Consider the following 15,546-nt stretch of genomic DNA (forward strand, 5'->3'; position numbering starts at 1 on the left):
CAGGAACTGGAGGTCGGGTGAACCCAACTTCAATGGAAACCCTCCCCATTGTGCGAGGATGATTTCCACCGGCGAATGGAGGGACACATCTTGCGCAGATTCTCACTACGCAGTTTGTGAACATCCCATCGGTGGAGACAATTTCCAGCTGCAGTCCTGGCGACTTCTCGCATCTTGCCTGATGGGTAACGTGATTTGCCAGTTTCCAGTGGCCAACATCAATGATTGCGCAGTGAAATGCCACAAGGAGCCCAGATGCCTCTCTTTCAACGTGCTTCACCGAGGTAACGAGAAAATCTGCCAGCTGAATGACTCAAGGCGCTTCGATGTAAACAAAGAGAAATTTGTTATTATGACCAAACCTGTGTGCATCTACGGAGAACAGTAGAGACGACTTTGTTTTGGGAGTTGAACCATAATTTAAACACATAACAGCAGACCACTTGAAATTTCGCTGTATTTTGAGAATTGAGAACTGCTTTTAAACTTGAAACCTGATGCTCGAAAGAAGTGTAAAATGAAAACTAATGTCTGTAAAATTCAGAATAGTGATGGTCGAAAACTCTTTTTCACAGTCTTTCCACTTTGACTGTCTTTGTGCACAGTAATATGTCAAGGAGAATGGATGAAGAACTGCAGAGTTGTGCTAAGAAGATTGGTGCTAAGATTTTTTGCACGAATCGCCATTTCCGAGTCTATTCTGTGACCTAAGCTATTTCCCATTGTTACACGAACATGGAGTCCCGAGTCTATGACACTTTTGCTATTACCACTTAAAATGAGCTTCACTGATACTTAAATGTTCTTATATGTGAATCATTCCGAAATGCCCCCTCAATACATATTGCTATTTTCACTTGGAAAATGAAAAAAAATTAAGATTCCAATTACGATGCCAATTTTGGAGTTAAATAATAGCATTTAAGAATTTCTATTAAGCGCACATTTCCAATTGCTTATAGCACTACAGGTATTAGCAATAGAAGAACATTTATGGGCAACATTACATATATATGTGCTCGGGGAGAAGCGATTATGACAGATCTGTCACCTCAGGACCGGTATGATCTTGGAACAACTAGAATATGTACCCAAGTTTGTGTCAATTCAATTAAGGTATAATCCAACATTATAAAAAAAGAGTGTGCAAAACCTACACACGGAAAAGCAGCCAAAACACATCAAATTAATTCCTTATTGAAAGGTGAAGAGAAAATTCAAACCCTTGTTGAAAATTTTGCTTTACAAATCATTGTTTTTGAAAGCACGAGGGATAGCAACCTATGTCATTTTCTCTGGACAAACGTACACAATAAGGCCGGAGTGTGGGCGTTCCAGGTATCTCTTAAATTTGTTAACTGTAGCTATTACGAAGCCCAGTAGAATCAGTCTCACGGCAACACGATGCTTTCTTGCTTTTGGGGGAGCGGGTTAGGGTAGCGGTTCTTTCCTCGCTTTGTCCGAATGAGGCCCGGGTTCGAGTCCCGGCTTGGCCCAGGCTTTAAGCGCATTTGGTTTCTGGTCCATATTCGCTCTCGCAGGTTTTCTCCGGGTACTGTGGCGGGCAACTGACTAGCCTGATCGGAGATAGAATTGACCTGGCCTAGCTCCACAAATATATTTATTTAACCTTACGCAAGAATGAGCGGCTATCCAAACGCAAGGAAGGATATCAGTTCACGAACGGTGGGCTATGCCTTAGGGGCTGTTCGTTTGGTGGAAGTTTGCCAGTGATTAGGTAATTGATCCCAATGCAAATAAAGATTACAATAAACGTCAATAAGTGATACAGGACCGAACTAAATCTTACGGTGACCAGTGATTTCTAAGGCAATTATATGATTGGTTTATTCTATGCCAGTGCTCAGTCACCCTTTATATACAACAGCAATTAACTATGTAGTCTTACGTGGTCAACTGCACCACGAACGTGATTAATCAGCCTTATCCTTAACCTACACCAGCATAACCCTCACAGCGATCAGGGTAACCCTCACAATAACCAGGTAACCCTCACAGTGATCAGGGTAACCCTCAAGTCTAAATAAATAATCTACCGATGGCTTATAACTGATAAGTCTTGACCACACAAGCAAATACAATCTTCGTAACTGTACAACACAACACAATGGTGTAGAGTTGTACAACAATAATCTATACTGCCTTACGAAGCAATACTGTTCCCAAACTGCAACAAGGTTTAAGGTGACTTAAATAACCCTCACCCACTTCAAGTTATTACGAAATAACACAGGTAAGTTGATTACGAAGGCGATTATAATAGTCCTCACCAGACTCTAACGGAAACCTGCACCCAGTAAACCTCAACGAGGAAAGCAAGCTCCCAGACCAGGACCGCAACCAACCGTCGCTATGCCAACAAGCATGAAACGACGGCACACAATCCTTCTAGTCTAAGCTTCGCTAATTCCCCAATTAACTGGTTCGGTCGGGTTCCCTAACCCTATAATTTACCACGTCTTAAATAAACGAGACTGTCTAACGATTCCCCAATTTTCAAAGAGATCTGATATAATCGGCAGCTCCGGCAACTGAGAAAAAGCACCACACTAACCGATCGCACCAGGTACACTTGAGGTACATCCCCAACCACCAGCGGTCGTACGTCAGATTTACACTCGAAACTCAGAATACAACACAACTCCTCAGAGCTCTGGTTAGCACGCTGCCATCTTGAGAAGTCCTGGCAACCCACGCAGCAAGCGCCCAGACTTAAGGTAATGCGTGCCTCTGATTGGTTGCCGCGTGTATGTTTAATGCATAAATTAGACGGCTTGAATTATTAATGTCCTAGACTAAATACAAGTCTGCGCAGCTACCCTGTTTCGCCACAGTACTCCGGTTTCCTCCTGCCTCTAAAATTTGACCTTCTTCCTAACTCCGTAATGTGATGCTGATTAATAAAGTGTATGAATAAACGTACAGTTATTGGCGCTAATAGCTGAGTTGCTGAAAGCGCCATTAAAACAACACCAACAACAGTTATGTTGCTTTTCAGCAATCCAATCCTCCGGTCACACTTTGATGATCGAAACGAGGGGGAGGGGTAGTCGATACGAATTTACTATAACTTTGGGCTTGTAAAACACTAACCGTAGATTTGTAACCAACCACATTGTTTGTAAATTCGTAAAATTAATCTACACCTTGAAAAAAGTAGTGACGTCACAGCAATGGCCAACCGTGGCACTTCAGCTACCAACAAGCCAGACTTAAAAGTAACTTGTTTAAAGAGAGAATTCTTCTTATGTTATCGCCAACTTGTTTAAAAGAAGTTTGACCTCACTTTAAACAGATATTGTTATTAATGCAGTTAGTCTTACCTTCACAACTTCTCACGAGTTGCATTTCGGTCTGGCCTCTTTTGATGGAGGGAAAAAGTTATCTTCGCTATTGCAGGCAGCCGTTTTATTTGGATATCCGAGGACACCATAGTGCATGGTCGCACGAGTTGCTAAGAATTATTTCACGTCATCCTCTTCATCAGAAGGAGTCTCTTTCTACGACTGATTCGTCCGTTTTTAAAAAAGAGACTTGACTGGCCCATAATCCTTGAAACAATCGTCTTTTTTTTGCAACGAGTTGAAACAATACACTCTTAATTATCATTGTAAATAGGATAGGCCTTAGTTTCGTACCCTAGCATAAAATGTAATCCATTCAGACCTAGTTCCGAAATATTCAACACACTGACGACGACAATCCAAAACTGCTGCAGTTGTATCAGCAGTCGTATCGTTTGGAAAGTGAACTTTTAATAAATTCATAAGTAACTATTGGCATTTGTTAGCAATACATTGCATTTATTAAAAATACATCACTGGAAAGTATTACAGCTGGTAGATGTCAAAATTAGATCAATCTGATCAAAAATGACACTAACAGTCTTTATATTAATACACCATTTTGAGCGTTGAGAAAAGACCTTTAACTCTGTGTATGAACCACGCCAACAGACTGTTTATGAATACTCTGTCACGCTGTTAAACCTTGACTTGAATAATTTGCGTTTGTGCAACGAATTTTCTTACTTAGTATTTCAAGGAACATTAAATTTAAAAGGGTTTTTTTTCTTACTGACATTACTCTGATATGACATGCTTGTAAGAAAGTCCCTCACTGTCGACTGATCGAGCAATAGTTGGTAGGGCGCCCTCAGTCATGTCAGTGGTTTGCTCATTCTCGCACCGTCCATTCCGTTCTAAAATCTGGTTTACCAAGCAAATTTCCAATCAAAATACCTCCAAAGTTGCCCTTACCGTGCGTTACTAACAATTGGGAGTACAGTCATATGTTCTATAGTGTTTATAGTATAAGATCATATAGTGATTCTTGTGTTATTATGTAAAATAGAGGATTTTAGAGTACAAAGCTTAGCCTTAATCGGGGACAATTGTTGCAGCGTTACATGTACAATTATGTTGTCGTCTAGTGGGCACATGTACGTGCATTCCAGTGAATTTATTAGTATTTATTTCTGTTTATTCCCAAGTCACCAAGTTTCCTGTTCCATATATTTCCAAGACTTCATCACTGGTTTCAGCTCCACCATTCTATTCACAAATCACAGTTTCCCCCAAGATTGCTACAGTATCCTGGTCAATTGTAAGTCACCACTGTTTTCTAATTAACTGGGTATAATACACAGACAATTTCTTCATTAAACCTTCCTGTTCATTGGTTTAATCGCTGCCATAGAGTTGTTGTGTTACCCCCTTTTGAGAAACGCCTCCCTTTCTACGTGAACCTTGTCACTTGTTCACAATGCTCGATCAGTCGATTTTAATTCTGGGAAGCACGTTTCCTACACATCAGATGAAGCTCATCCACCGTTACCTCTGTTACAGACAGAACATCAAAGTGAAACTTTTCAAGCATCTTCTGTGCTTCCTCCCTCCCCCAGAATGCGCCTAGGCCTGCCCCGCCCTCCAACGATAAGGAGGTGGGCACGCAGATGTACAGGCTGTACGTGTACACCATGTTGACTCGGCTTTGGTCGTCAAACTTCGTAAGGTTATCCCGGAGCTTAGAATAGGTGTTGGTTTCGAAGACCGAGAGGGCTCCATCAGGCTGCAGCACCCGGTACATCTCCTGTACAGCCTTGGCAGGAATGAGAGATCATGTAGGACGAAATTCATGAACAAGTAGCCAAATTTCCCAGTCCATCCGGCGGGCATATCTGTCACATCTCCTCGACGGAACTCGACATTTGTGAGACCCATCTGCACAGCTGCATCCTTGGCTTTGTCGATAGCGTATTCAGAGATGTCGAGTCCGTAAAAGTTACTCTTGGGGAAGTGAGAGGCCATGATTCTGGTGGATTCACCTAGTCCACAGCCGACATCCAGTACTTCAATTCCATCATCTACAAAGAGCAAAGGTAAAAATTTTGTTTTGCTCTGAAAATGTTCTCTTTTTCAAGTTACAACGTCTATCAATGATTTGTGCTCTGCCGGGGTTTGTGAAATATTAGAAGTAAATGGTAGAAAGCCATGGCCTACTACTTATGACACAAATTTCTGCCTATTCCTGGCTACGTAATTACATGACGCGACGGCACAACGGCTCCCTTGCTTCGTGCCGTCGCTTTCTGTGTGTCGCGTCGTGCCGTCGGCCGTCGCGTGTTGTCGTCTTACGTCATTTTCATCTTGCATATATTTCTGCTCAAAATTCGTTCATTCTGTCGCCCATTGCGTTGCACGTCTTTCGCTCCCGGATGGATGGACGGACAGACAGACGGACGGATGGATGGATTGTATATCGTGACGAGCGTTTGCGTTGCGTATACCGTCGCCTGAAGCAAGACGCCAATGCGTCGTGTGCTGTTGCCCTTTGCTTCAAGGTGTACAGGGCGGTTTTATTACTTTTCTTTTCATTTTCGTCCCCTGTGCTTGCTCTCACGAAATTAGCAATCGTATCGTATCTTGGAGTGGATTTACGAATAGAAGAATTCAAATTAGAGGAAGAAAAGTTAAAATAGTGTTATTTCATGAGCTCAATAAAGTCATTTTGCAACGTTCCATTTATACAGATACTTGATCAAGAGTCATATCATTTCTATATTCTTTCCAAATCCCCTAAACAAAATCTCCTAATATCCTTACAGCAGTAGTGGACGCAGGTACCTGCAGTTTTACATTTTACATCGGTTTTGTGCAAAGTACTCGAGTGTTTTGTTGTAATCTGGCATCAGTGATCATGCCACTATTCTTGGCTTGCAAGCAGTAACCAGCAGTCCTTCACCAAACACTAGAGTGAGCAGGGGTAGTACCCCTGCGCCTGCATCCTAATGCATAATCCACCCACAATTATTCACTTCCATCGTCTTCTATCCTGAGTTCAAGCATGATTTCAATCTCTCATTCATAGTAGCCCGATACTTTGAGAACTTTGGCCATCTCATTTTCTAAAGACGTGTCCAGTAGTGAACTCATTTTACAAATTCTAAAAGACCCTAAGCTTTCCTTCTTCTATAGACAATCTCTTTTTTTCACTCGCCAAGGGCCAGGGCTCGATACACTTTCATATCCATGTTTCTATTTTTTGTGGGGGGTTTGCTTGCTGGCTGGCTGGCTGGCTGGCTGGCTGGCTGGCTGGCTGGCTGGCTGGCTGGCTGGCTGGCTGGCTGGCTGGCTGGCTGGACTACTATTCCAAGGATCCCAGTAGTAGTAGCTTCCTTCAATTGATCAACTCCAATTAAAATTGGTACTGATAAACGTGGTTGTTTCGAAAAGGAAACTGTCATTTTCTAGCATTAGCTTGTGTTTAACCTCATATTATTGGTATAAGACCAATCCCCAAAATCATTGAATACATCTTGAATAACAGATGGCCGCGTGGGGACTCCGACAATCTACCAAGGTTAGGTCATCTACATACTTGAAGACAGAAATCGATGAATCGGTACATGCATCATTAATCATTACTGAAAATAGGATAGGCCCTAGTTTCGTACCCTGAGGTTCCCCGGGATGAATTGTACTCCATTCAGACTTAGTTCCGCAATATTTAACGCACTGACGACGACAATCCAAAAACTCAAAATCCAACTAATAATAATAGGCCTTACGTTGAGTTGAAATAACTTATGAGCTATAATATTATGGTCTATGCGATCAAACGCCTTTGAGAAATCTGTTAAGACCACTGTATACGTTGCCTTAGGATTTTCTGCATTTGTATAAATTTCATGAAGTAAGCCAATAAGGTAATTTTTAGTCGACAATCCGCGGCGATTCCCATATTGGTTTTGGTCTATACTCATTTCTAAGTCTTCCAAAAGCCACTTTGCAATAAACGATTTTCGCAAAGTGGCTAGTCAGTGCGATAGGTCTTAAGTTATCTAAGGTGGCAGGATGCGACTTGGGATTGACACAATCTCAGAGAACAACCACTGATTTGGCACTCGAGCACTTCTAATTGAGGTATTCAAAATATGAGTTAACGGATAGCACAACTCATACGCGAACTCATGTATAATACGCACTGACAAATCATCAGAGACACCGGCCTTACCAAGTTTAAGTCTTCTAAGTTAACGGTATACCTGATGAGGTTGGGTCTTTGGCAAGTCATCCTGATTCACTGGAAGGAACGCTGGTAAAGTACGCCAGTCAAGGTAAGGTAAATCTGAAGCCACCGAACAAAATTATTCATTAACCCTATCGGCAACCAAACGAAAATGATGTTGGGTGTCCCCAAATTCCATACCAGGGATCGCAATCGGGTAAGGACCTTGCTCACGACCAGTCAATATTTTAATCTGATTATAAAATGCTCCTGGATTGGTCGCTTTTAAAATAACGAACCCGGGTATTATAGTAGGTCACCTTAGCCTTAGCAATGCTACGTATTGTTTTATTTCGAAGATGACGCCATAAAACAACATTCCCATTACTGAAAGCTTGTTGTCTCTGGCGTATACAAGCTTTACTCAGGGAGGAAATCCAAGGTTTATCAGTTCTATGAAGGCGGATAGTTTTTGTTGGTAAGTAAATATTAAGTTTTTCCTTGACCAAATTAAGTAACATGCTACACTGCTCTGAAGGATAATCCAATTGAAAACACTCGTGCCATGTATGATGGGCTATCCAGTTTACGAATTGTCTCAACCCACTGTCCCTGAAAGGGCGGAAAGTTTTGTTCATAACATTACGTTGAGTACAATGGATATCCTGATTGGGGACCCAAGGACGCAGTTGTGGTCGTTCATAACGGGTGGAGCATGGACGTCAATATCGGTATACAAATTGGTGTAAGTAGTTATGATCTTATCCAATATGTTACCACCTCTAGTAGGGCAATTAACAACTTGTGCAAAATCATTATGATCCAGAATTGACTGAATATTTAAATCATTGAAATCTCCTGCTACAGAAATACCAGCATCCGGATATTGCAACAAAGCGACTCAATAGTGAAAGCAATATGATCGATATATATTTTGTGCACTAATTTTCGGAGGAGGATAGTACACAATACAGACTAATTTTATTTTTATTTTAATTTTAAATTTGGCGAGGCAGTCGGGGTGGTTTCATTATTGACCACAGGATCTCCATTCTATGGAATTCCATATCTGCCGTCGTGCGTCGTGCGTCGCCCGTCGTGCGTCGCCCGTGGTTTTTTTTTTTTTTGTCACGATTGCGCAGTGGTATTTTTAACTTTGACCCTTGATCGTTTTACATGTACATGTCCTTGTTCGATCGATCCACCATGCCTGACTCTCATTTTAGCAATAGAACTAGAAGATGTACATGTATTCGTTTTTGCAGTTGCGCCAAACTCCAATTGAAAGAAGAAATAATATCCTGACATCAGTTAAGTAACGGGTATATGAAATAATACCATTTTGGTTACATAAATAAATTAACAAAATAGACTTTTGTTAGGGTAGATTGTTTTTCTCGATGACTTAGTTACTCTAGACGTAACTGTAGTCGTTAACAGCCTGACTTTAGGTCTATAGCCTATAACATTTTTCTGTCTGTGCCTGCACGATATTCCACAGAACGGAATGTAAATAATAGATTATTTACAAAGTTTGATTCCTTAATAGTTTTCATAAGAGACGAACTGATTCAACATTATTTTGAGGGCGGGTATACCTATGATGAAATCTGCCGTATATTCCAAATTAGACATGAGTTTAGTTGCAGGTTGGCTCACAGAAGTCTTTTAAACAGTAACGTTACTTGTTAGCCCCATAAATAATGCTGATGTGCTGGACAACCTGTTCTCATTGGTCTATCCACCCTGGCATACACACCCACAAAAACCAACACTTCATATTTTCTGAAACTTAAACCAAGTGGTAATTGCCCCCTTACAATACATTTAATAAACAGTTTGTTATCCACAGCATGTGTAGTATTTCTGGATTTCAAGGTGAAATTGAGAGGACAAGATGGAATATCTGTATCAGTTGGCAGATTTCTTCCTGGAATTTGATGAAAAACAAGTCGGCACGTTTTTACAGTATGTAAATTAGATTTGTGTGGAAAAAGTGAACGGTGGGTGATCCATGGCTTGGCTTAAGTGAAAATACGTGCAGGTGCCACACAACCACGGTGACATTACAGTAAGGCTGTCTGAACTTGAAAAGGAGAACATACATTTAAAATCAGTGAAGCATGTCATCATATAATCGGTCCTATTTTTTGATTAAAACAATTTAACTTTTACAAACTACATAGTAAAAATGTTATCCACCTTTCCTGGTTCAGTTGGTTTTCAGAGGCATCACTAGTTTAGTAAGCTAAGCTATAGTGTCACAGGTGTAGCTCTGTTATCTTCGAGGTTCATATCAATGGGAACAAACAACAAGGGCAAAGTATCGGCGATGCTGATAATTCGACGGCACGCACTTTCTAAGTAAATTTGATTGGTAAAATTAAACTTTTCTCAAAAAGTCACTGTTAATGAAAACACAAAAATTAAAAAGAACGCATGAAAAGAACAACACAAGAATCGAGGCCAGTTACCAAGAGCACATGTACCTTGCAAGCACGGAGGACAGAACTTAAAAAAAAAACGTATGGCGCCCTCTATAAAAACCATGAAGCCAAGGGCACTTCGCGGCTAACATACAAGAGGGTAAGTGCATTCAACAAAGTCTACTTACTTAGTTGCTGGAGTAACTGTGGAATTGATGGAATCACCACCTGGACAAGTTTGTCACAGAAGAACGGGCCTTGCATTATACCCATTAGCTCGTCGAATTTAGGATAGTGGCTGTATGAAACACCTACAAAAATAAATGGACGATTAAAATCGATTTGTAGACAATGGTCGTCTTATTACTTTCATAAATTCACCAAAAACACCTTACCATTTAACGCCAAACTTTCATCAGAATTCATCATTCTGATTGATGTTACCTTTTATATACAATAAGGGTAACAGCGATTGTCCGATCTGAACGACTGCTCAGATGTTCTGCGCATTTTGTCGATCTCGTGTGAAATCTCCCATTGTTATTTCCTGTTTTTGAATAATTCTCATAAAACTGTCTTGCCACTGGTGCATGAGTGATAATATTGTATGGCAAAGAGGTTGTGATTATTGATTAAATTACGATATTGAGGAAAAATTGAAGTCTCAGCAACAACGTGATGCATTACGTGTGCACCCGATAAAATAACCGCTGGAAACTGCCATAATATTTAATGTTCTGTTCCGTACAGCCCAAGAGCGTATAAACACACAGACGTCAGTAATTGGCCACATATCAGCAAAATGTACACTGCCGACTAGCATGGCTTTTTTAAACCTATGAGGGGTTTTGAGAGTTTCAAACGTGATGCAAAGTTGTATTCATAAAGGTAATGACTCAAAAGCATCCAATTTGCCTAAAGAGAAAAATGTATAACACTTTGTTTAGAAATTTGAGAGACTGAAATGTTTATTAATGTGTAAAGTGCTAACGGCAGAATAAGTTTGCCCAGGATCTTTGATGTAGTCTGTTGCATCTCAAAACATCTCGGCATCGTTTGTTTCACGGAGTTGCAAGTCTATCTTTTATATGTCTGTAGTCACACTTCGTTCTCCCATGTATCTACCGCTACTGAAGGTTCTTTAAGTGCACTTGGGTACTCGTACCAGTTGGTCCGTCCCGTTTAAAGCATTCGGCGACTTGATGGAAACCTCCGTAGAGAGTGGGCGGGGTCAAAGCCAATAGCTTCAGATCCATGATGCCTGCTCGGTGGGTAGGAAGCCAGAATTTCTCCCCCTCGGAGTCACAGCTGATGATCCTAGCACTGGTCATGCACCCCAACCATTCCCTCACGTACCTGTGACATAAACCAATTTCTATTCTATCAAGCACAATCGACCAGTTTCAAATGAAATTTAAGTTTGATGCATACTGTTTATACCTTTCACTGAAACTGGTCCTCTAGAAAAAAACAATACACACCCCAGCTCATATCACGTACCCCTCGATGACATGACGTTGAGACTCTTTACACATCTCCCTTAAGTGGTTGGAAATTCTTAGAGCATACTTAACATCAAGATTTTTCACAACGTGACCTCCTGACAAGATTTTGTCAAGACATTCTGTCAAGTCTGTAAGTCATTTTTAATGATCTCCCGGCCCTAAAGTTACTTAACATTAGCACGTTCTCTTTCATCCACCTATAGGTGCATATTTAAAGAAACATGACACTTAGCCCAGAGAAAAAAATGAATGATATTGGTACACTGTACGTCCAGCACACAAACTTTCCAAAAAAAAATTATAAATGTGGTCTGGAATAGGGTTACAATTAGATAATGTGTTGCCATGTATTGAAAAAATATACAACGTAAAGGAAATGATCGAAGTCAGAGATTACAAGATCCCTTAGAGTACACCAACAACAAATTAATTAATTTATATGTACTTACAGGTGAATATGGGGAGTGGTTTCTGCAATGCATTCACCGAAGAGAGCAGGCAGGAACTACCCCTCTCCACTTAAAGACATATATAATTAAAAAGAGACCAAAGAATGCCCCTCTCTGGCTCAAAACCTGCAAGGGGGACCAATTTCATAGCCCTACTTAAGCACAAAATTTGCTTAAGCATGAAAACGTCTTGCTTGACAAATCAGGTTACCAGGCAAAACTCCATGTGATGTATATTGTTTTGGAACGGTATTCACCCGTCTTTTGGCTAGTGTGACAATCGCATAGGTTTTGAGCTGGTAACCTTTGTTTTTTAAGCAAGGTCTCTTGCGCTTGAGCAAATTTTGTGCTTAAGCAGCTCTATGAAATTGGTGGTGAACTGGTAGTAGACTCGGACTTTATTCCAGGGGCGGATCCAGGACTTTTTGAGGGAGGGGGTAAGGTCGGAGATTTTTTTTATGTCTTATTTTTGCGGACAAGCAGAAACAATGACGAAACAGCTCATGACACATCGTTTAATGTATATCCAATTTGGTTCAAATCTTGCAGATATCTTGAAAAGGGAGTGCTTTAGAGGAATTTTGACCTCATGTGATAAAGACTTCATCAGGAAACAAGTCCCGTGAAGGCACTATGTCTCCTAAAGTAGATGTCAGATGGGATTCTAATCTTGCAGATATCTTGAAAAGAGGTTGCTTTAGAGAGATATTGACCTCATGTGATGATGACGTCATCAGGAGACAAGTTGTGTGACATTAAGGGTACACTCTTTAAAGCCCTATGTGTCCTGAAGTACACGTTCTTTCAAGTTGAAACTTTGCGGATAACTTAAAAGAGGGGTGTTATATACGAAAAATGACTTGATGTGATGATGCCTCAGTTGTTCAAATGTACAAAAGCTTGCAAAAAAGCCCTCTGTTCTGTTGGCAAACAGGCAGATAACCTCTCATTTATATACGTCCGTGCTTTGGATATCCATGGTAGCACCTAGCTACCTCTCAGCAAATTGCTATTCTGTAAGGTACGATATAATTTTCACAGTTCTTTTAATTTGTTTATTGTGTTGAAATTTGCTAGTAGACCTAAGTAGAAATTTTGAACAAGTTGAGATTTGCCAACACTTAATAACTAACATGGGATTTAACTAGTCAATAATTTCTGAGGAAAAATTAAACTGTGTGCAAATATCAAGTAAAATGCAACAGGTTTTTGCTCCCGATATATACCCTTGGATTATCCAATCACATATGCACTAAAGAGTGGTTTGTGAGTAAGCCTGAAGAAATGTAATTATCATCCTAAAAATACACTTTTCCCGAAAAATTGAATGCAGAACATAGGCATCTAATAAGGCCTAATCAGGCGTCATCCTTGTTACACACGGTCCAGGGTAAATATGAAATCTTTCATGCGCCGTTTTGTACAGTGGATCAATTGATTACCATCTCATAGCACTATTAATGCAATTCAAACCTTCTAAGTACGAGAGCACTACATCTAGCATGTCTAGTATTGGCACATACCTCTCTTTAAAGTTACCAGCATCTGCAATCTCATGGCTGGTCTTAGGTTCCCCTTTCAACGAGATCATGACATCAAAAAGACCAGTCTGCATACCCATGGCGATCCCAATGCCCACTATCCCTCCCAACAGCTTCTGCTCCGTGCACGCCAAAAACTCCTCGGCTGTTTCGTTCCCGTCTAGTAGGCCCATTTTGCTGTCCGCCATTTTTGCTCGTCTGTTAGTTAACGGTGTAATGTATATGTGATGCTAGTTGTGCTTTACGCGCCCTGTGTGTAACGTACGCATGTTGCTGTTGAATACATGTATTCAACAGGAACATGTAAACGTGACATACGGACTCGCATCATGTTCGACCCAGTGCCCTTTCTAGTCTTGTTTTGCAGACGCCACTGACTATAGAGGGTTTGCCTTTCGACCATCGTACAGGTCAGTGCTTTTTTCCCACAGGGTATGCACAAAGAATGCTTCGCCGTGGAATAAAAAGAACTGTCCTGCAAGGTAGCTACCACGTAAAGCGTCTATAACCGAAAAATAATCAATTTTTAGGTGACTTGACGATGATACCATTACGTGGTTGCACGGGGACCCACCACGGCATTAAAAAAAGTAATAAAAATATGTGAAAATATGGACTCGCAGGGCCTTTGTAACGAATGAAGCCAACGGCTGTCATGTTACCATGCCGAATGCAAAGGCGACGGTTGGCTTTCCAGTGTTGTAGTACTCGTACGTTTTCAGAGTGTCTTACTTCAAGAAATCAAATTTCCAAATATTCGCACTCGAACAACGGTACTCATACCCGGGCTGCAAAATACTCGGCCTAAAATTGTACTCAAGCAGGCGGAGGTACTCGTACTAGATTAACGGTGCTCAATAAAAATTCCTTTAAATCCCCGTAACGGCCATTGAAATACACCGAAATACAAGAAAATTGATCCTCGCAGACCGGTATCCGGTACGGTCCAACAAACACAAGGCCTACACATTCGCCGTCTTAGCCAATTACGACGGCCAAACGCTGGTTTATTCCGTGTACTATCACAGGACGTAGCAGTCGTGTACACACGTACGCACACTGCATGCATTAACGGATCGCAGCACCACGAAACGCGTCTAATGCCCAACACTCAATTTAGTTGTTCGCAGACCTCAGATAGAATCTAGAATATAAAAAAAAGGCATAGGAATACGAAGTCTGGAAAGCAGACTTTACCCTTCCACATTTACGTGTTTGCGTTGTGCGTGCATATTGCATCACGAGTCGTAGTCGTACTGGTACATGTTCATGTATTGAACATTGTACATGGCCACGTATACGCAGAGATCTATCATTAATCACAACTCCAATGTGTATATTTTTGGAATGTTATTTACATGACTTTGGTTGGCATTACTATCACATAGAGTTTAAGCTGGTATTGAACCTTTGCCTACTTCTATGTTTTGCCAAGCGGGACCCTAAAATACATGGTCACAGTTTTGGGACTAAATATAATCTGCAACTTTACCTAAACATACTAGTTTGGGAATTCTATGACGGATTATAAAAACGATCAGTTGCAAAAAGTTTGTAGGTCCATTGTTCATATTCATTTAAACATTTTGACACATTAAATTTGACTATTTACAAAGACTTAAAGTACTCGTAACTAGAAGTACTCGTTCTCATACTTGGAGGTACAAGTACTCGTACTTGAAAATCAGTGCTTGTACTCGGCTGGTTAAAGTACTCAGACTTTCAGGTACGCGGAATAAAAGTACTCGACTACAACATTGTGACTTTCTTGCTATTATAACTAATGATACCATAACGAATTTCATCATGGTGACCAAGCTTTCGTATTACCTTTGTATTCGGCACGGTAAGATGGCTGTCCGATGGCTTCAATGACCTTACGTGTTCATTAAGGGATCTCAGCTCCAGATCTATTTTACACGAAGAGCCCTTGGACCTACCCATTCATGATGTGTTTCTGCTGTAGTCACTGCCCAAGCTAACGACTGTCCCAGCTCTGTGTTTTTATGCAGCTCTGAGGCGTCCCGAAGCGAGACGAAAATACGGCCAGGATTATCTCAGGGAGATGGACTCAATTGAACATGCGCACTCCATT

General features: G+C 40.9%; 1 pseudogene across 1 annotated transcript; it reads right to left on the minus strand.

Annotated features, from left to right (window-relative positions):
* Positions 1-3,803: 3,803 nt before the first annotated feature.
* LOC110987924 (uncharacterized) lies at positions 3,804-15,546 on the minus strand (annotated as a pseudogene). The gene is made up of 5 exons (XR_015425289.1): positions 15,392-15,546; positions 13,434-13,649; positions 11,122-11,312; positions 10,145-10,267; positions 3,804-5,386 (listed from the first exon to the last, which is right to left on the minus strand). The product of XR_015425289.1 is annotated as an uncharacterized LOC110987924 (transcript).

The sequence above is a fragment of the Acanthaster planci genome, linkage group LG05 (assembly GCF_054643075.1).
Source record: "Acanthaster planci isolate LZ-2023a linkage group LG05, COTS_SCS, whole genome shotgun sequence".
In the NCBI taxonomy this organism is placed as follows: Eukaryota; Metazoa; Echinodermata; class Asteroidea; order Valvatida; family Acanthasteridae; genus Acanthaster; species Acanthaster planci.